The following is a 24187-nucleotide window of genomic DNA, read 5'->3' on the forward strand; positions in this document are numbered from 1 at the left end:
GTATACGGGTAATGTAGCAGATCATTTTATTTTTATCAAAAGAAAAAATTTAAGCAAATATTAAACAGGCAAAAATATAAGTACTGTTTGTTCTGTTATTGACCTGAGTTCTGTAATCACCATTTATATAGTAACAGTCATTGAATCATACTTTGGAGATTGAGAGACATTTCATAATAGGTTGATTTCTTCATGTTTATGTAAGTATGGATATGCTTACTCAGAAAACCTGTTTAATTAAATACAATTAATAAAATATTCTTTTTCTGCATTTTATATACCTTTATATAAATATTTATGAAACTATCTTCTAATCTAGAAACACTGTAGTGTTTTCAGTGGAAAACAATCATGATGCTGGTAACACCCACTGAGCATAAGCTTTTTCAAGGTAGATTTTGTTTCTTCTTGCATAAAAAATTTAGATAGATCTCTACCATTCCTACCATATATACCATTTTACTCAATAAGAACATCAAAGTGAGCTGAATTTATCTGTGTAAGAAATAGATTTTAGAGCTTAGTCTTATTTGATCTTTGTTACCAACATATAAAGTAGGTAAGAGAACATTTACTCCATTTTCTACTTTTTTTTTCTTATGGAAACTAAAGCTCAAATGAGGTTAGGATATTTGGCTAATTTACATAGTTAATTTGTAGCAGGAAGAGGGCAAGAATCCAGAATTCTAAAATTTAAGTCTTAGGCTCTTTCCACATACCAAGAAGTAATTATAATGGAAAAAGTGATTAAGAAATTTACTAAAGATTTAGACCTACAGTAACAAAATTAAATTCTAGATAAACAAATAAAAACAGATATTTAAGTGGTTTTATTCCAAAAATTTGATTCATTATTATGAATTAGAAAGCAACACACAGTGAATTTGAAGTATTGGTTTTTAATTCAGGTCTTTCTGACTTCATTCAAAGAGTTTATATTGTCAATTTGGGTGAGTTTTTGTTTTGTTAATTGAGAAAACTCATAAGAGAATTGGAAACTTTTACTTACTAAAAAGAAATATTAACTGAATCTTATTTTCATTTTTAAATCCCTCTTTTAGATTGAAAAGGACCATACTACTATTTTCTGAGTATATCCAGAAAGCTGTCTAAGTTAATATCACTAATTGATACTACCCAGGATCTAGGCATATAGATCTATATACATGTAGATATATTAATATATATGTATATGCACACAGAGTAAGCCCTGAAATAATGTTGTTTTATTCAATATTGTTTCTTTATAACGCTGATGAGAAAAAAATATTGATTTTTAACCAGGGCCACCGTTTGTATGGAGTCTGCACATATTCTCCATGTCTGCATGGGTTTTCTCCAAGCACTCCAGTTTCCTCCCACATCCCAAAGATGCACATGTTAGGTTAACTGAAATCACTAAATGGTCCCAGTCTGAGTGTGTGTGGGTGTGTGTGGGTGTGCCCTGAGAAGGGATGGCGTACTGTCCAGAGCTAGTTCCTACCTTATGCCCTGAGCTGCAGGGATAGCTCCTGCCACCTGGGACCCTGAACTGCAAAAAACAGGTAAAAATAATTGTCTTGTTTCTTATTAATCTTTCTTAAATATATATATATGTGTGTGTGTGTGTGTGTATCACATTTATTTCATTGTTTAATATTAGAAGTGTTTTGCATCTTCATTTAGAAATTTGGTGATGTTTTTGTGAACAAAAATATACCATAGGAACTTAACTTTTATGTCAATTATCCCCTGGTAAAATTGGTATTGTGCTGTTTCACTTAAGGTCACAGTTTCTGAGAATCCCTAATGTTAAGTGAAGACTTACTGTACTTAATTCATAATGCATGTGCTTTGTGCCTATTTACTTTGTAGCTACTAGTGGATAAATGCATAATTGACAACAATAAATACAGGTTAAGATACAATTATGTGTCAAATAATAAGTTGACTACTTTTTATCTTGTTTTAATTAATTCTCAGAGATGGCACATACACTGAGAGTAAAGGATCTCTACTGGAGTCACATCTAGTTTATTCCAGTGGTCTCAACAAAAGGCATTTTTTTTTATTCCCTAGGTGGTGACATTTTCAAAGTGTAGAGACACTTTTGATTATTAGAACTAGACGACTGCGACTACACGCAGTAGGTAGAAACCAAGGATGTTGTTAAACATCCTACAACATAGAGGGCAGCCATAAATGTCATTGGTATGGAGAATGAAAAACACTGGCCTATTCACACAGTTCTCTTATTGTGGATTACAAGTGAGATGGATTCACGTACCCTAAATAATTAGACACGTCTGCTTCAGAATCACAGTATGACTTTCAAACTAAACAGCCACATCCAACTGTATGAAGGGTTGTTCACTGGGAAAATAAACCAATAGTAGTTCCCTTGGCACGAATATTGTCATTTTGATGCATGAATGTACATAATTTTTTCTTTAGCATTCAATCCAACATTAGTGTTGTGAGATACTATACCAGCTTAGCAAACCACAAAGTTCAAACAAGCTTTTTATTGATTTTTAACCTGCAGAATTTAATTTTGAGTTTCTATGGCATTTGAAACCACATATAAAATAATAATAATACAAGAAAATATCCATTGAAATTTTTTATGTATCTTACTTCTGATTTCCTTTACTTGTGAACATGGAAATAGTAGCCATCTGGATTGAAAAAAGGAAATAATAACATTTCCCATTTCTAAAAAAAAAAAAAAAATCAGCAATAACCATAAGCATAAAGAAATAAAATTCACCAGATTTCTCCCCTATTGCTTGAGCCTAGGGACACACTCACACGCTGACAAGTCTGAAATATGAACATAAACTTTGATTGTGATTTAATAAAAACACCATTTCATTTTAGTTTTTATTTCAGTTCATTAATATTTTTAATTTGCACACTGCCAAAAGCATGTTGGTCTCTTTCAGCTAGAAACAAATTAAACCCTCAGGGAAGGAGAAATACTACCCCATAAGAAAAGGTCCTTCCTCAGCTTGTCAAGAAAGGCATTCCAAATTACTAGAACAACAGACAGCAAATTTCTGCTATGTAATATACCTATTCTGCAATACACTGCCATTCTTAAATATACACGCATCCTTCAGGTATGACAATAGACTATAATACAAATAAGGCTGTCAAAAGCTTTTTCTAGTTTATCCAATAGTCCCCAAATAATGCGAATTCTCTAGTTCCATCTAAGCACTTGAAACCCAGTAACATGCCAAAACTGACCAAGAAATGCCTTAAATGTAGTATATCACCTAACAATTGTTTCAAACTTTCATAAAATATTACTTTATGGTACTTATTGTTTTCAATTAGATTATGTGATTGCTATGGTAAAAGAACTTTAAAGATGATGACTACAATGGTTGAGCAATACACAGGAATTGAAAAGTTATTTGCTAAATTAGCCACTACTCTTGTCCAACCTGACTTGCTCTGATCCCTGATAAATAATCCTAATATTCAGCACTCATTAATTCATGTACATACTTTTAAATAAAATAATTGTAAATGGCCAAGATTATTCTACTTGATAAATGGCCCATCACACCGATATCCACATTTGGTTTTTCAGAAATGAAATAATCATAGTCTTGCAGCTTATTTCTCCCAGGTAAATTCATACATAAACTGTTTATCCATATTCTGTGTTTGTCTCAGAAAAAAAATCTTAAAGACAGAAATTGTTCTTGTGTATTGCAGAAACATCACAGAATCAAAGACCGAGTGCAGCTCTGATCACTCAGGAATGAGATAAAATGCATCAGGGATATCATTTATCCTCTCATATCTCTAAGACTCCATCCTACACAGTATGAAGGACAGCAGGAAATGTGAGCCATATATCTGTGCTTCATTAATTACAGTGAATGGAGGGGAGAAAGACTACAAACATTTGGAAAAAAAAATTACAGTAACAGTCCTATTATGCCAAGTGCAAAATACGGTGCTCAAACCATAAATAATTAGTAGTCAAAGGCCAAGGGAGATTTATTTGTGATGTTGTGAGACATTATAGAAGATCCAAAATTGAGCTGGTCCTTGAAAGGATGGTGGATTTAGAGAAATAAATGCAAGGCATCAAAAATGACCCTGTTTCAAGAGATGAGGATATTTTATATAAAATGATTCTATTCATGCTCTTTTCTGCACAGGGGCAGGAGGAGACACAAGAACAGAATATTGGTAGAGCTAATCAGCACGATGTTGGCAGATTTCAATAAAATTATGGCCACTTGTCTTCAATTTTATAATTCAGGGCTTTGGTGAGGCTTAGTTTCATAGGCTTCCTCATTAAGCATGGGATTTCTTCCTCCAAACTGTGTCTTCTACAGTAGAAGTGCGGAGGTGCTCTCAAAAGAACTTCCAGGAAGATAGATCACCCTTCCCTACTTTTAGCCACCAGCAAGCTGGTTTTACCTTCAAAGTAGAATGTCTTATGCCTGAAGTAGCTCATGCAGATGTATAAATGACACAATGACCCAAATATATCTTTAGAACATGGGAACCAACTGAGCAAAAATTTACTGGATACAAATTAATATATGGTAAAAAACAACACAGATTGGCTTCACTAAAGCTTTCTAGTTCAAAGCTGAGATAAAGTTGCATTCTTAATTGATATAAATGCTACTCTTACCATAGGGCTATAGCATATGTTGTCACATAAGTGTTTTGTAGAAGGAGGTCACTAGCTTAATATAGTTTTGCATAGCAACAGAACAGTTGCTCTGCTAAATCATTGCAACACTAAATATTAGTGGTAAAGTCAACCTGAGTGTTGCAAGAAATGACATGGGTTCTGTCCATAATGATACAATTCTTGACAAATGTGGAACAATTTTAAGAGTTATTACCGGCACAAAACATTTTGGCAAATAAATATAAAAAACAAATTATAATGACAATAACAATGTCAGTTCACTAGTTTAAACCAGTGAGTAAAATATTTATGCTCAATAATGTAACTGAAACCATTATCTAGTTCTGCACCAAAAAACCAAAGCTATACTATATTTTTTTGGCATATCTTGCAGCTAAACTAATTCTGACTAATCCAAAGCAAAAGTGAAATAAACAAACACTCTAAAAATGCCAAAAGAAAATATAATAAGTTGAGAATTTGAAATGGGGAAAATCTTTCCAAACATGACATGAAATCCAGAAAGCATAAAAGTTACAGTAAATTTAACTACATAAAAACTGCTGAGTGGCAAAATACATCATAAACATAGTTGAAAAACAAAAATCTCTGGAGAAAAAAAAATATATATATATAAAAAAATTAGGAGAAGATGGGTGGAGCAAGATGGCCAAATAGAACCCTCCAGCCATTGTCCCTCTGCAAGAACATCAATTTCAACAACTTTCCACCCAAGAAAGCACCTTCAGAAGAAACAAAAGTCAGGTAATCAGGTGAGCCATCACAGTACCTGGTTTTAACATTATGCCAAGGAAAGAGACTCTGAGGAGAGCAGGAAAGACAGTATTGCATTGCCTATACCACCCTTCCCCCATTTCCCAGTAGTACCCTGCTAGCAATGGGGTGTGTGTGTGTGGGGGGGCAATCTGTGTGCTGAGAGGGAGGAGACTGAAGTGACTGTGGGACTTAGCACTGGAACTCAGGGCCACCCTGTCACAGGGGAATACAACACAGGGCAGAATTTTGCCAACACCAAAAGTGGGTGCATTTAGACTAACTCTGCCAGGGGGAATCCTCTGTTCCAGCAATAGAAACCAACTATCCCCACCACCAGCTGAGACACTAGCCGGAGGCTCAGGATAAATTTGAAAGGCAATCAGGCCACCAAGTCTGCAGTGCCTGGGCAGGTCTTGAGGATGTGCTGGCTCAAAGCCAGTGGATTTAGGGTACACATGACCCAGTAAAACCACAGTGGTGGTGGCCACAGCAGTGCCAAATAAAGAAATCATTATATCAAAAAGATATCAGCAGTTGTATGTTTATTATAGCACTATTCACAATAGTCAAGATATGGAATCAACCTGTGTCTGTTAACTGATGCCTGGATAAATAAAATGTGAGCACTCTCTCTGTGTATATATTATGTGTGTGTGTACTTGCAGCAATGACATGTTAATAATGTCTCCATGTCTCCATCATTCCACAGCATTCTTGATAAAACGTTGTATTAGTCCCTTGGCTGGAGTTGAGAAATAAAAAAATAAAAAAAAAAGAGGATAATATTCCATACAAATAAAAAGACAAAGTGGATAGTTTTAGTTGACTTCTGGCATTAGAGAACACATGCTCCAGTACAACTAGAAAAAAATAAAAATATACAATTAAATCTGTATATTTACACACACACACACACACACACACGCACATACGCCCCGTGGCGTACTACTAAGCCATAGAAAAGAATAAAATCAAGTTTTTAGCAGCAACTTGGATGAAACTTGAGGCCATTATCCTAAGTGAAGCAACTTAGGAATGGAAAATCAAATACCACTTGTTCTCACTTATAAGTGGAAGCTAAACAACGTGCATGCACTGACATACAGAATGAAATAACAGACACTCAAGACTCCAAAAGGCATGAGGGTAGTGAGGGTTGAAACATTTCTTATTGGGTACAATGTACACTATTTGGGTGATGGGTACACTAAAAGCTCAGGCTTCACTACTATACAATATATCCACACGTAATAACAAAACTGCACTTGCAACCCTCAATCTATAAAAATAAATTATATATGTTTGTGTAAAATGGGATGTTTTGATTACTTTCTTCCTGTGGTATGCATGCATTTATTATATTGAAATTTATGATTTATTGCCCCTACTGTATTGTGGACAATTTGAAAGCAGGCAGTATATTTTCCAACTGTAAGTCCTCAGGGTTTGACACTGATTGGCACATACTCAATACTCTGTAAATGTTTGTCGAATTGACATATTGATTAACTGACTTCTAAGTCCTTGCAGCAATGACATGTTAATAATGTCTCTATCATTCCACAGCATTCTTGATAAAAAGTTGTATCGGTGCCTTGGCTGGAGCTTAGAAATAAAAAAAAAAGAGGATAATATTCCATACAAATAAAAAGATGAAGTGAATAGTTTTAGTTGATTTCTGGGATCAGAGAACACCTGCTCCAGTACAACTAGAAAAAAGATAAAATATACAATTAAATCTGTGCAAATCCTCAACTTCAAAAAGAATCTAGATACAGATACTAGATATGCATTAATAGATTGAGAAAATATATCACACTATTAAAAGAAAGTATTCATTTATAACAATGAGCTCTTTCATTTCAGTAAGAAAAGAATATTTTTAAAATTCTATTTTAAACAGATGTTAATCAGGCCTGAAAACTGTTCTGAATAGCAATTTTAACAGAAATTGTAATTCATAAAAATGGACTTTTTAAATAATCAAAACAGGTGCTAACAAGCTTTATCATTAATTCATCTTTTAAAGTAAGAATGTATAAACCTCACTCATTTTGTTTACTTTTGTGGCAATTTCAACTGGGGACTAAAAAGTTCACTTTTAAAAATAACAGATATGGTTGTATTTATTCAAAACAAAGATGTCCAGTCATCCCAGGGGAACGTTTTATTATGAATATAGAGCACTTATTCCATAACCTCAGCCTTGCAAGTCTTTGACAATTTAAGGGATGATGGGAAGGAAGAACAAGCCAGTTTTCTATGCAGTGGATGGAATAAATTAATCTAAGCATGGTAAATACTTCCTTTTGGTTTACCAGACACACCATTTGTAAAAAGAATATGGAAACATATAAACCACTTGATACTTCTACCTGTGAAACACTTATGGCAAAAAATGAATATTGTAGGAATCAAAAAATAAATAAAATTAGTATTGCAACAACTTGAAATAAAAGATCCAATTTTTTTCCAAGTAAATCTAAGTATAAATTAAAATTATCCCCTACATCCCCCCCCCAAAAAAAAATGTCCTTACAAATTTGTCTTACATAACTGTGGTTAATTGATCATTGATGTTAAACCATGCCCGGTCAAGGAATTCTACCCTTTTTTATTATGGAAAAAGGAGATAAAATAGGGTACATTTTACAAGTATAACATGTTTCATTAATTTTTCAAGGAGTAGACATCAAAATAAATACAAAATACAAAATAAATACTTGAGTTATCCATTGGCATCCTTTAAAGAAAGTACACCAAACTATTTTTCCTTTAAAAAAAATGGTATTGAAAACATGAGCATGAAACAAGATGATCAATGTTAAAGACAGAATGCCATCATGCTACCAGGAGTTTAGTGTTCAACCCTATATGAAATAGAGAACTCTATATGAAACTGGTGAGAAGACATCTTATGACGGTTTAATAAGTGCAAAAAAGGGGAGGGGGAAGATGAGGAGTGAGCCTTTTTATCCAAAATCCATCTTTAGAATTAGAAATAATTTACACCTATACGATCATGTTATAGATTAGAAATCTAAGACCAAGAGACTTAAGTCAGTGATAGAACTGGCCTACAACCTGAATCTCAAGGAAACACAAAGAGGTTACTGGAGCAAATATCATTTCCACAGCCATGTATGTTCAAACCAAGAATAAGTCATTTGGTGTTTTAAATTCCTACTTAAGGACATGAAGGGAAAATCTGGGTAGTGTACTAAACATATAGAGAACTATGTATTGCTTTGAATTAAAAGTGATTGGATAACTTGAAAGAGTTAACAGAATCTCCACACATGACTCCCACTCCCATACAGAAGACTCCTATTGAGAGAATCTGGCTTGGTTTGCTGCATTAAAACAGTGGGTTTCATTTGCTGCATTCAAACAGCATCTAGGAAGTTGCGACAGATGATGATTACAAAATACCTTCAAAGACAACATCTAAGGTTTTACTTATCAAATTTCAAAATTATAAAATATATGCTAAAAATAAAGATTGTGAAATAATAATAGCATAAAATAGATCTAAAAATTATGCTAATTGTGACAAAAAGAGAAGAGAGGGTATAGACCACATTATTTTTAATGAAAGAAAAAAATAGTCTTTCCTCTTAATAGAAATAAATCTGATCAATATCATGCCACAATAAAACTTTAATTACATGCCTCTAGTCCATGTGGGGCACACGTTCAACCACTAGAGACTTGATCTATCTTCTGTTGTCAGAGCACAATTTTTACCTCAATGCCCAAGGCTTGTCAAATGGATAGGAAAAGCCCACAGTTTGCTAAGATGTAGTGATGTTATTATGAGAGTTAAATGTGCATGTTCACCAATATCTTTGCCAATTTAACTTCAGGATTCTGGAATGATAATGCCATGTGTTTCAACTCTCCCTGACAGAGTTATAGAAGAGACAGATGCTGAAGTGGCATGAGTTCTTCTTGCCAAAACCTCAGTATTACAATGACAAATTGTAATACTTCAGGGAACTGCAGTGTATCTCCTTTTTTTTTTTCATTTTTACAAGACAATTATTCCTTCAAATTAACACTCATAACAAACTTGGTCATATCTTTAATATTTATATGTCCCATTCTAAGTCTTTCCTAGCAGGAGACATCTTTCAGAGAAGCAGATGACTTCAGGACAACCATACAAGAGGCAAGACAGAACCCAGGCAATCTAGTATTAAGAGTGATATAATAACTATGTGACTTCCAAAGTATGAAACATCATACATAATTTGATTTGTTAGAATTTAGGTAAGAAAAATTTTATGAACAGCTTACACATTTATTAAACAGAGTATTGACATGTCATATTAAGAAAAATATTATGCCAGAATTAATCTTCTATTATTAGAGTCTTTACCTGAACCTCCTTGGTTATCTCCATTCTGTCCTACACCACCAAAGTCCCCACTGTTAGATATCCACATGATAAGACTGAGTTGCCAACCCTTAAGTGTCTCCCATATCTCCAAACCAGTATACTTCAGGATATAAAGGGTATCTCAGAAGCAAGAAATGAGGCTGAAGTCAATTTCCTATTTAGGGGTAAGGTGGCCATAGGCAAGTGTAAGATCCTCCATCTATATGCTCCCATCAGCATAGCTCCATTCCCTTAAATCCCTTCTCCCCTCACCACCACTTACCATTGTACCTTCAGGAAGATGCTGTGATATTTTTTAAGCATAGCTTTTAAAAATTGCTTTAACTGTCTATATAGCCTATTGTAAAATTTTATGTAATGTGAGAGTGTATAAGAAAAGATCAAATAAATATTCAAAGCAATGGTTGGTGGTTGTGGCAAAAGCAATACATGTCAAAAAACAATGCATATGTATGATGTCATGCATACCTGAAAATCAGTGGTCATTTTGGGGAAACTACTTTCAATCTGTTATTAATAGAACTATTTTATTAGTAGAAAGATTTAAATGAGGAAGCAAAATATAAATATTTGGGATATAATGAGTCTAATAACCACCAAATATGGATAAAACATCATACTCTGTGTCCATAAAAAGAAATCAGATTAATAGGCAAAGATACTTGACATTGGATCAATATTAACTTGAGAAAAGGATGGAAATAAAAATCTAAGGTTATTAACAAAGATGCACACTCATTTTTTTTCAGAAAAATTAAACATACTGTGTAACACTGCCTTTCTTTAATCTCAATCACCTTATTACTCTTTCTTGTTTCCCTACTCCTTGCCTATTACTGAAATTGTAAAAGACATCTTCCACTACGTATCTCACAGTCACCAAAAAAAGTAAACCAATTCAGCATCAATTAGAAAATAGTAATAACACATGAAAAGACAACTTCATGTGTCTCGGTATATTTGTGGGCAACTTTTCAAGGTATGTATCTCTCTTTGACATATGGTTTGTATTGCAGGAGTAGTATTCAGGCTTGGGCAAAGTGATGATTGTTTTAGCACTCTCTCAAAAACAAAGGGATGAGAATGAGAAGCTGATGGGAGCATCAGCTGGCAATTGTAGAGTTTTCCTGGAATCAGGAAAACTTACTTGTTAGACAGTAAGTCCAGTGTCCTGAATACCCAAAATAAAGAAGTAACATATAAAAACAGAGAACATTAAATAGGGAGTTTTTGAAAATTAGAAAAAAAAACACTATTTGGGTAGTATTTCTAATTTGGGTGAACACCTGGAGAAGAACTGCTTGATTTAGGACAGGAGGCAAGAAATCACACAGAGAATGTGTGCTTAATTAACCACAAAACATTCTTTCTGTATATTAGTACTATGATAGATAATGTCAGATTTATTAGAATCACTATTCAAATTGTTTTTATAAAAGCATTTATTAATATTATATGTCAGATGAAAATGACTAAAATAAAGTAGATAATTTAGGTTTATACAAAGAGAATACTCTTCCATGTAGTCCAAGGATTGATACTATTGGAGGCCAGCTACTCAGGACTATTATAGCAAATTTGTAAGCCCTGTGCCCTGTGCCATTATGAGGGGCAAACTGATAACAAAATTTTTTTGCCAGGGAAACATTTAAACACTAGCAATCCTCCAAAAATTGATCATACTGCCCTGTGAAGGTTTTTTGAACTCCATTTTGAAGATGAAATTAGGTGAGAGGAACAAGCAGATTCTTGGTGAATGAAAATTATTGTGGGGATGTAACATTTCAAGTTGGATTGAAGCCCAGATGTAAGAACTCTGATTCCTACGAGTTGAATAAACTTTATAGAGATAGATTTTAATGTCCCATGACTATTTTAGGAACTATTAATGATGGACACAAAGTACTTTATTAGACATAATTTGCTGTGCCCCCTTCCTTAGTAATAAACTTAAATCCTTTTAATTTCAGGTAATTGTACACAATTATTTTTGATCCGCAGTCCTAAGTGTGAAGAAAAGAAGTTATGTTCAACTAATTAGCTGTTGTAGAAATGAAGTTAGTTGGCATGTTGGTGGCATTTAAATTAGCATGGCTCTTAAAAGGTAAAAATGAAATAGCATAGGGAGGCTTCCACTATAAAAAGTAAAAATAAAGAGCCAAAGAAATAGAAGAGGGTGTTTTTCACGTCATTCTAAAAAGTAAGAGAAGAGCTGAACATAGGTAACTCTAAGCACGACACCAAAATAAAATCATTGAAGACCCAGTGACTCCTTTAATTTAGGAAATGATTGTTATCTGGTCTTTAACATGGATTGTTGGTTAACGACAGTTAAGATTAAAGAATTTAAAGTATTATTACAAGAATGCTGTTCATTTTTCAATTGGAAAGTAGACTGTTTTGAATTAAGATATAGTGTCTTGCATTTTTTTCCTATTTCATGTTTGGTTTATCTAATAATATTTAGTAAGTGAATAATAGCTGATTTTTATTAATTTTTTTTAGTATGAATTTTCCCAAAGGCTTTTGCTTTGGAGGCTTAAGTTATTTGTTATGCCAAACAAATTAATTTCTATTTTTTGTTTTTTTTTGTTTTTTTTTTTAGTAGAGACGGGGTCTCTCTCTTGCTCAGGCTATTCTCCAACTCCTGAGCTCAAAGGATTCTCCCGCCTTGGCCTCCCAGAGTGGTAGGATTATAGGACTGAGCCACCATGCCTGGCCAATGCCAAACAAATTAGAGGTACTCCAGATTATTTGGTGAATAGTTCTCAGGAGAGAACTATTTCAAAGTCAAAACTAAAATTGCCAAAATATACCTGTAGAAACATGGCTCTAGATATCAGAATTACCCAAATGCTGTAATACCCATTTTCCCATGGACTATTTGATTAGTTTGGGCAGGCTTTATGCTGCTGTAACAAAATAAACAAAAAGGCAACTCAGTACCTTAAGACAACAGAATTCATCTCTCATTCAAATAAGTAAACTGTGGAACTGGGAGAATCTCCACAACAGTTGTCTTCCATCAGACAACTCAGGGTCAAGATGATTCAATCATGTGGCTCTACCCAATGCCTCCTCTACAGAGGAAGAGAGATTCTGAAAAACCACCTAGAAGCTTTTCACCTTTCACTTCTATTTTTCCTTGGCCAGAAGAAATCCCAGGGCCCCACCTAACTTCACGGTGGAGAGAAAATATAATCTCACACATGCATAAAAGAAAGGAAATTCAGATATTGATGCACACTAAGTATTATCTCTCACACCATCTTCATGATTTCCAATAACCTGCTATCCCAACAAGTTAAAAGGAAATAATCAAAGGTCTAAAGCAAATGTTAATACTTTTATTCAATAACAATTTTAAAAAATAATAAATAAAATCACCTAATTATGCAGAAGACATAAAATGAAGGTCCTTGAAGTCAAGGTCATGGCATATAATTTTTATATTACCTAATCCCTATCAGATTATTTGCACAAAATTGTTAATAAACTGTGAGAGAATAAATCGATTAATTCATGAGAGCAGGATTCCTTCCTTTGGTCTCTGAATATGTGATTTATGTTCATACCATGACAATTTATATCAGGATAGAATACTAAAAGTGATAATAATGTTAATAACTGTACTATAATTTACAAAGTGCTTTTATACACTATATGCTCTCCAATTCAAAACTGTGAGGTAGACATATGTGTGTGGTTTGTCTTCCAATTTATACACACAATATAAAAACCTTAGAAAACTTACAGTATTTTAACATAAAACATTTAATTTTTGAGGGAGAGTACTTTAAAACATCAAGATATTTTGGTATATGTTTAAGAAATATATATATATATTTAATTCTCTAGATTAGAGATGGAACTCAATTCTTGTTAAATGCAATACTACAGTTGACTAATTTATATTATTTGAAAGAAATCTTGTGACTAATGTTAAGCACATGAATCTAATTTGAAAGTTACCTGTAATATTGTAAAAAAAAAAATCAGGATGGCCAAAGTTGCATAAAATTTGCATTAAAAAACTGAGCACACTAATGAGAAAATGAAGCATTCATTAATCATCATTGTCCAACTGCAGAAGGATTCAGCGGGTTTTCATATATTATGCTTCACTTATTAATGACATGGTTTTACATATATAAAAGATATATGTATACATATATCCAAAATGGGCTGTGACAATTTATTTCCCTTTGGATTTCAAGCAGGCTGCCTTGAATTTTTCTCATGTAATTGTAAAGGTGTAAAAGATACAAGTCTCATTTTAACTACTAATGTATCAACTTTCTTAAGGACCCTAGATAAGGGTTATTACTCAAATATATGTAGAATTGGGTTTTACTGAAACCTTATTGAGGTAATGGCATCTCAGTGTAGTTTTTGAAGTCCAAGGGATAGATTAAAAGCTCAACATCTTGGTTAATTAACTATGTGACTGTGGATAAACTAACCAACCTCTCTGACTATTAATCTCCTCATCTCTCAAATGGTACCAAAACACCCTCCTCGAAGGATGACTGAAAGTCTGAAATGAAAGTACCTAACATTGTACCTGATACATAGTGAATGCTTGAATTCAAATTTACTTCCACTATACATCATTGTGCATATGTTACTATTTTGACCTCTTAAAAGGTCCAAACTCCAGGTGCTGAAAATAAAATTTATGAAGTGGAACAAATTGCTGCAATTACACAGATACAAAATTCAGTGAATTTTAAACATTAAACACATTACCTGATTTAAATGAAAAACTTGCTGCAGTAAGATTTTCTGTACATATTTTAACTTCTATGTGGGTAATGTTAGTTGAAGTGAATTTTTACTATTGGAATTTAGTTCCAGAATAAATATTGTTTTTAGCTTAAGAGTTATATCATAATTGAATAGATTTGAAGGTATTTAATTTGTAATATAAGTTTTCATATTATCATTTGTATTTCAAAACTACTCTGGTTTTCATTTTCTATTTTCTTGTCTCTCAAATTATACTCTAAAAAACACAGTTTTCTAGAGTATGTCATAATAATTCAGATTTTTTTAGGTAATACTATTGATAATCCTTCATGTTCATGTTATTTTTTTTCTTTGAAAATCATAATTTGACATAAGCAAATAATTACACAAATAAAAATTTAAGTTTGATTGTTTTCAAGTAGAGATAAAAACCTAAATAATTTAGTCAACTGAAAATGTTTACTGAAGAAGCACTAACAGTGAGCAATGTGCTAGGTATGCTGTAGTAAACAAAAGAAGATGACATGGCATTGTTATTTCATTCAACAAGCTCACAAATTTGCTGAGTAGAAAATATGCATTTTCTAGAGAAAGAAAAGAAAATATGCATTTTCTAGAGAAAGAACTCTAAAACATATGACAGAATGAAGTAAAGTGCTAAACCTCATGAATCCTCAAAGTAAAGAGTTTGCGGAAAGGGGAAATTAAACTACAATATTTAAAATAGTAACTATTTCCAGGAGAAAGTGGGGCTTTAATTTGGCCTTGAGGAATGAATATGAAATGGGTATATGGGCAGACATAAAAGATCAGTGTGCTCACAAAAGTAGAAATAGTGATGGTAGGGATGTGAGAGAGAGGAAAAGAACAACCTTATTAGCTTTATGGGTCCTGGTATGTGCTGAAGCAGTGCTGCTTTTGGGTGAGTGTGACAATACTCAATTATACCTTGTATGTTAGACTGAGGAGGGAAAACTTACAAGAAACATGGTGGGACAAATAAATAGGGAGAAAAGGGTTGTTTTAGAATTGATCATCTGTCAGTTTTATTAGACATGGATTAGAAATGAGACATTAATGAATTAGAAGAGGACATCATTGTGCCCATCTAGAACTGGAAGAGCACACTGAGTATTTAAAGAAGAAGAAAGGTGGAATTTAGATGAAAGGACAGTTACAGGAGGAAGATCCACATCCAACTTGTACAATGAAGAAAAGGTTTAGGATAGGAACAAATATGCAGGAACTCTAGGATTTGTTATGATGAAAATGGGGAGACAAAATTTCCACTATCTATAAGATCCAGCCTCCCCAGTAAATGCTTCAGCAAAGCTTTCATTTGCAGAATGTGCTCAGAGACAAGAGAGGTTGACCCTTATCCTGAGGATGGATATTGGCTGAGAGTTTGATCAGGACTTTAAAAAAATTATTAAGGGAAATGTAGCATCAAGTTTCTACTGTTCCTATTTGTGGCTACATATGGAGCACTGAATTCATCACTGTGAACAGATATTTCTGTGGGAAATTTTTCTATATACCCCATCCAAAGGTAATGCAAAATTCTACTAACACTCAATACAAGTCTGTGCAATGAAGGGCACAATAAAGAGAAGTGTGCCTTCACCAAGAGCTGGGTAAAGCCCTGACAGTTTATTTTAATGTTATTTATTCTTCACTCATCTCACAAGGGTCAAATTTAGGACATAAGGTAGAGGTAAAGCATGATAAAGTGGATTCCTCTAGAAAAGATGCAGACCAAGTGATGTTGTGCACTGATATTGAGAAGAGAGGCTAAGCACATTCCCCTAAAAAAAGGCACGGTCCAGTGGCTTTCAGTAGTGATGAGGTATGATACACGTGTTTAAGTTTTCCTTTTGTGTGCTGTAATTCTGCTTGGTACTGTTTGGTGGGAAATGTGGAATTGAAAGACAGAAGCAGCATGGAAATAAGATGATCATAAAGTAATTGAGAAATGCTGAGTACATTTGGGAGGGAAACATAATGGACACAAGGAGATGCTGACCCCCACCTTTCTCCCACTTAAATCCAGAAATACCCAGTCATTACTGAAGAACGCGGTATAAGACTATTTACCTGCCACCCATGAAGTTAGAATTTCATATTACTCTTGGTTTGGAATTATAGATTCACCCAAACAGTAAAGTAGGGACCTCCAGACTACACAGGAATCTACAGTAGAGATTTCTTTAGAATATTATATAAGATAAAAATAGATAAAATGTATTTTATAATCTTGCATAGATTCAGAACACAGTAGGATCCCAATGCATGAATTTGAATATGAGCAATATTTCCATAATATTTGGAGGAAAAAAAAGAGTGGGTGGAGTCAAACATAAATATACAAAGCTGCTGTTTGGAAAAATATACAACTTCACAGAAAATCTTCTATCTCACTATTCATCCTTTTAGTTAAACAATATGTTTTTTACAAGGCCTGTAAGATAGGTGCCAGGCAAATGCTATCATAATTTTAAGAGTTTCCATGTGGAAAACAGTGCCTTTATTGTTTTTCTAGCTTTATAACATATAAACTATAGTGCCAACATTGTATCACTGAATGACTTTTAAAAACCTAGTTATCACCTCCTCTGTGGTTCTTATCTTGCATTTGCATTTGATCTATTTTAAAAGAATATTTTTTTTAAATTGTTGCCCCCTGCATTTTACCTCCATAATCCTCTTTCCTGTTGCAGACTCTTTCAGTGGTGACTTTTTGTTTCCTTAAGAAACAAATCCTACTTTTGCTTAGAATAGTCTCCTGATTGATGAAGTTGAATCTCCAAGAAGTATCTCGACTTATCCAATCACCTGACATGGGTTAAGATGTAATTGACCTTTTTCCGCTAGCCTTGTGAGGTTCAAACTCAGAGGGTGAAAATGAGGTGAGAATTTAAAAAAAAGAATTAAGCTTAAGAAGAAAAACATCCTCCAAAGATTAGTAGCAAGGGAAATAAAAATATCAAAAGGCTGACAGCCCCCACAGAAAAAGGATCTTACCAGGTTTTTGAAGTCACCAGACGATCCAGAAGTCCAAGCCTAAGAAAAAGCAAAACAAGATGTTTTAGTTTATGGTTAAAAAAAATATATATATATATATACAACAAAATCTTACAATTTTACAGAATTATTATGTTTACAAGTATTGTGGATTGAACAAATACTTTAAGAAATAATTTCCCTAAATGAAAATTTCACTTAAACTGAAGTGTTTATTTGACTTCGTATTGTGCCATGAAAAACAAACAAAGGAAACATAGTCTAGCGCCAGAAAATAATTTTCCAATTATTCAGGTGACCGTAAGAATTCAGTTAATTCTCAAAGTTGTCAAAGAAGCAAGGATAGTATTAAATGTATTTGAAATGCTTTAATATTTAAGACAGACATTTAATTTTCTTATGGGAAAAGCAGACCCATTTTTAAAAACTTGTCCCATTTTTCAGGCCTTGGCTGACTATCAGACGGTAATTAGTTTTGGCTTTGATTAATTTTGAAAAGTAAATGCATGAAAGATATAACAAAATAAAATATTTTTAAATTATATTAAAATGCAGCCCCTATTTTTTAAAGGCGTTTGAAGTTCAAATGGAAGGCAATATCTGAACAACCCAAATTCCCAAGAGAAGACCCCACACCTGCCATGGGATGCAAAGGTTTTATAAATGTTGTCTTCCATAAAGGCAACTGCAAACATTGTGAGGCCTTTGGCAAATATGCCTGCCTGCCTCTGTGTTTGAGTAGAAATATTGAACTTCTAACCATTCTTATTATAAAATAAGGAGATTATTTTTAAAACATTTGATAGTACCCTTTTCCTTTTGCCTTGGGAATCAAGGCTGAAATTACATATTGTATGAGTATTAAAACACATATCTCTCTTTGAAAGAGAATGGAGAACACAATAAATGGGAAAAGGAGCTGACACTATTGTGCACGGATTTTATGTGTGTGTATGAATGTGTGCCCACATCTTATTGTAAGACAATTTAAGTTTGGCTATTTCTGTCTGGCCAGATTAATCTCCATAATGTTAGACCACTAATGGGTGACAAATCACCCAGAATTAAGCTATGAAAACATCTCTAAATTGCGGGTGGTAGTTCACACGTGTAATCCCAGCACTTTGGGAGGCTGAGATGAAAGGATGGGCTTGAGACCAGGAGTTTGAGACCAACCTGGGCAATACAGCAAGATCCTGTCTCTATGAAAAGAAGAAAAATTAGCCAGGTGGGGTAGTGCACACCTATAGTCCCAGTTACTCAGAAGCCTGTGATAAGAGGATCACTTAGAGGCCAGGAGTTCAAGGCAGCAATGAGCTATGATGATGCCATTGTATTTCAGCCTGGGCAACAACATGAGATCCTATCTCTAAAAAATTTAAAAACAAAAACAAAAATCCCCCTCCTGCTCAAGGCCTAGAATCACTTGAGAAAATCAATAGTTCATTTCTGAAAAATGTATCATTAGAAAAATAACAATAAAAAAAAAAAAACAGTTCACTTCTGAAGAGCAAGTAATAGATCTTGCTGTATTGTGAAACAGCTCACTGAATTCTCTAGCCCAGGTTCAAAGGTATAAAGTAGATGATCTATCACTTGGAAGCCTTTCTCCCTGGATCTGAGTTCTGCTCATGATGGCCACAGAAAATGTCTGGTAAACTTATAAACCACAAAAGAATTGCAAAAGTACAAATACATGTAACTCAATAAATTATCAAAAAGTGAACATCACATAATGGTTACCCAAAGAACTTGCACATAGCCAGCACATAGAAGCCTTTGGCTTGTTCTGTCACAGAATATATGTATATACATGGATGCATGTGTAGGAGTTTTTAGTAATGCTGCATTAATTCTACAAGTTTATCACAATTTTGCAAAGCATACTGATTATGCATTGCCAGGAAGGACCATCCTTTGTCCGTTTTTTATAGGGTTATTAGTTTTTTTCTTGTTTACCAATCCTTTGAACACATCTTGTAATGGCATTGAACATATTGTGTACTGTAATATCAATACACTTTTATAAATATTTGTTAATGTTTCCAGACTGTTTTGTCAGTCTATGGTTTTATTTTGACTTAGTTTTGAAGTGCATGTCATTGTAATCGTACACTGTATGTTCTTCTCTATCTAGATTCTTTGCCTTAACATCTTATTTCATTCATCTTGGTGCCTGTAACTGTAGTTAGTATTCTATTGGATGAATATTCCGCAATTTATATATTAAATTCATTATTCACAAATATATGAATTTCTGTTATGTATTTCATATATGTATTTCTGTTGAATATTTCCTAGGAGCAAAGTTACTAAGTCATAAAATGAGCCTATGTTTTACTTTGGCAAATAATGCAAACAATGTATGAGAGTTGTCATGCTTGTACAATTTTATCAGAAAATGTATTTTGCTTAATTTTAGCCATCCGTTTACTGCATAGTACAATATTATTGTCCACTTAATTTACATATCATTGATTACTAGTAAGTTTTAGAGCATTTTTATATATTTATTAGTCACAAGAGGGTTCATTTCCAGTTTGGGGGGGTTGATGTTTTTTTTACCTATTGTCTATGAGTTGTCTTTTCCTTATTGATCTAAAGACGTTCTTTGTGTATTCTAGTTAAGAGTCTTTTGTTGGTTGTATGTTGTAAAAATATGTTTCCAACTGCATGGCTTGCTCTTTTACTCACACACTATATCTTAGGTTGAATATTAATTCTAATTTTAATGTAGTAAAATCTAACCATCTTTTTATGTCCTGTTTATTACATAAAATAGTCATATATACTCTTCTTGCTTCTACAAGATTTTTATGATATGATTCCTTTGCATTTCACATCTAATCCAAAAATCTACCTGCAATTGCTGTTTTGTGCATTGTGAGTGGGGATAAAGTCTCACTGTTTTCCAATTGACCTAAAAAATTTATTAAAAATATCACACTTTCCTTACTGCTCTACAATGTTAGTTTTGTCATAAATTAAGAACCCATAGATGCTTGGTCCTATTTCTAGACTTTAGTGTATTCCATTCTACTATTTGTCTATATCATACTGTCTTACATAATGTAGCTTTATAATATATCTTGATAGCTGGTAGAGCAGGCACTTCTACATTTTCCTTCATTAAAAATGTGCTATTTTTTTATGTTATTGAGATATAGTTTATATAACATAAAATTCACTATTTTAAATTGTACAATTTGATAGTTTTCAGTATATCCACAATTTTTGCAAACATCACTTTCAATTCCAAAATGTTTCCAACACCTCAAATATCTAAATGTTTCCATTTAGATATTTAGATATTTCCATTTAGATTCCAAAATGTTTCCAACACCGCTAATATCTATTAGCGGTCAATTCCAATTCCTTCATATAGTCTTTTCTCAGCAACTTCTAATATACATTTGTCTCTATGGATTGGCCTATTCTGGGTATTTAATATAAATGGAATCATACAATAGGTGGCTTTTGCATCTGGCTTATTTCTTTTATCACAATATTTTTAGGTTCATCCATATTATAGCATATAGTCGTAGTTGATTTTTAAGGCTGGATAATATTCCATTGAATGGATAAACAATATGTGGTATGTCCATTCATTAGAAAGAACATGTCTGAGTTTTCCTCACTTTTTTGCCATTATGAATACTGCTATGCTACTATGAACATTCCTGTATAAGTTTTTTGTGTCAACATGTTTTCAGTCTTCTTGGCTATACACTTAGGAATGGGATTTCTGGGTCATATATGGTAAGTCTATGTTTAACTGTTTAACTGTCAAACTGTTTTCCACAGCAACTATATCATTTTACCTTCCCACCAGAAAAACATGAGGGTTACAATTTCTCCACATACTTGTCAACATGTCCAATTTTTTAAAAATTATAGCCAACTAATGCACATGATGGATATCACTGTGGTTTTAATTTGCATTTCACTAATGATTAATGATGCTGGACATCTTTTTCATGTGGTTATTGACCATTTATATATCTTCTTTGAAGAAATATGTGTTTGAATCCTTTTATTCTTTAATTGGTTGCTTCTCACTTTGTGTTCTAAGTGTTCAATATTCAAGATATTAATCTCTTATTAGATATATGATTTGCAAATATTTTTCCCCTTCTGTGAGTTTTCACTCTGTTGACTTATTTATCCCAATAATGTAGCAGATTTTTCAATAAATGCATTTCTATTTTATAATTTTATGTCATGAGACATAGTATTTTTATTTACCTATATATTTATTGTATATAAAAATACAATTGATTTTCTATTGGCCATATATCATACAATCCTGAAAAAATCATATTAAAATAATTCAACTGTATATTATTTTCAATTTACTACCTATAGTCACATTATATGTAATAATGTTATATATTACAGTCAAATATTTGAACTTAGTCTGCCTATATATATGCATTCATGTAGGAAAGCATACACATATGCATATATGTATTTTACATTATTGCTATCACCAAGACAACCCAATATTGAATAGAAGTGGTAATAATGATCACCCTTGTCTTGATCTCAAAAGGAACCATTACTATTAAATGTGACATTTGTTGCAGATTTGTTGGTAGATTTTTTTATCATAATGAGAAAACACTCATATTTATATTTATTGAGTGTTAATTATAAAGGTTTTTACTGTTCCTTACATTACTTTAATAGTGATCTAATTATGTGAATTTTAATTTTCTTTCTCTTATCAGTTTTAAGTTGTATTTTTCTAAAAGTTTATTTTATTCAAAATTTCAATGTTTTTAAAAAAGTGATTTATAGCATCTTTTCAGTATCTTTTTAATGTACTCAGGATTGGCAGACTTAACTTTTCATTACTGACATGAGTTATTCTTAACTCCACTCTTTTTTCACTTGATTAGTTACATCAGTATATACCACTTTTATCTGTTTATTCAAAAAACCAATTGTGGTGGGGTTGATCTCTATTGTACACAGTGCATTCTATAATATTTTTGTTATATTACCTTCCATATTTTTCTTTTTCAATATTTGATATAGCAAGCTACTATTTCGCATAGTATTATTCAACTTTAGAGTATATGAACAGACAAGATGTGTTTGAAAAATACTTTTTTTTTGACACACGTAGCACTCATTTTTTAACTGTCATAAGATGACATCTAATGAAATATGTGTCTAAAACAAATGCCTTGAGCACAAAGCATTATAGAAGAACAAGGAAACAGAACCTTCTGAACCTGCAAATAGTGCTAGTTAGTCCTGTGTTTGTTAGAAAAAAGTTTAACAGGTTAAACCATTAAAAACTCAGCTGAGCTTCCTAGAAACCTGTAAGGAAACAGCAGCAGGAAATAGAACGCTAGAGTCATCTCCTTTGCTACAGAGAAAGAATTACAGAAATAAAGAGGTTTCTGATGTTTCTAAAGGAGTACATATGTTTCAATGCCTGGAAGAGAGGGCAGGCGTGTTCTAGGGAGTAGGCTGACAGAGGTCTAGTGGGGCTTCACCAGACCACCTGGGGGCACATGCTTCAAGCCTATCACAACAGGTTCAGTCCAGGCTCATGATTTTCCAGATGAAACTAATATGGGGTGTTAAAGGAGAAACCCTCCTAAGGAGGTATGTTTCATAGGATAAACATTTCCATATACAGAGTTTGTGGCAGCAGTTTGTGCAGAACAGACCTTAATACGCCTGCTCACATGAGTGTGTGAGCCATGTCATTAGAAAGAATCCATATTTATTACAGCAATACGGCTGGACACTAAAAAGTTTTGAATATATCATATGGGGGCAAAAAAGGCACCTTGGATTATACCTAGTAACTGAGTCTGCCATTATTACAAGTTTCTAAACTTAGCAATACAACCAGAAAGTTTCAAGAACACTCTCTAAGAAGGGAATAGAAGTGTAGGTAGACTTCTTCCGAGATATAGTCAATGTAGTGTGTCATGATTAAGCTCATGACAGGCAAGATCTCACAGGAGTCCCCAAGTTTTGGAATCCAGACAACAGGCATGGAATGAAACACATCTTAGCAAAGCCAATTCAAGCAAGATTTTACCTAATACATTCTTTCCACCAGGTGCCACTCAATCTCTAGTTTACTGCGGTAGGATATTCAGTTGGTCTATTTTCCAAACTTGGTGTAAATTAAGCTGGTGCTATAATAATATTGTGTATGCTGTTAACTTTCTATACATTTTATTAATTAAAAATGGGACTGTACACTAAAGGAATCTTTGCATATTTGCATAAATGTCTACACTAGGATTGTTCTTTTTGTTTGTTTTGTTTTTTTGAGACAATAGTCTCACTTTTGTCACCCTGGCTAGAGTGCAGTGGCATCATCATAGCTCACTGCAACCTCCAACTCCAGGGCTCAAGGGACTCTTCTGCCTCAGCCTCTGTCCCCCAGGTGTATGCTACCATGCCCAGCTAATTTTTCTAATTTTTGTAGAGAAGGGGTCTTGCTCTTGCTCAGGCTGGTCTTGACTTCCTGGGCTTCAAGTGTGATCCACCTACCTTGGGCTCCCAGAGTGATAGGATTACAGGGGTGAGCCTCTGTGCCCAGCCAGCATTGTTGTTAA

At 33.4% G+C, this 24187-nt stretch overlaps 1 protein-coding gene across 40 annotated transcripts in view; it reads right to left on the reverse strand.

Moving 5' to 3' along the window:
* The window catches only part of PTPRD (protein tyrosine phosphatase receptor type D), a 2082753-nt gene that overhangs the window by 1277143 nt on the left and 781423 nt on the right, over positions 1-24187 (reverse strand). For all 40 annotated transcript variants that reach the window (XM_076008727.1, XM_076008702.1, XM_076008696.1 and 37 more), the window contains one exon: positions 17598-17636. The gene's annotated coding sequence lies outside the window, so the exon portion shown is untranslated. The remainder of the gene's footprint in view (positions 1-17597; positions 17637-24187) is intronic.

This window comes from Microcebus murinus, chromosome 12 (assembly GCF_040939455.1).
Source record: "Microcebus murinus isolate Inina chromosome 12, M.murinus_Inina_mat1.0, whole genome shotgun sequence".
NCBI lineage: Eukaryota > Metazoa > Chordata > Mammalia > Primates > Cheirogaleidae > Microcebus > Microcebus murinus.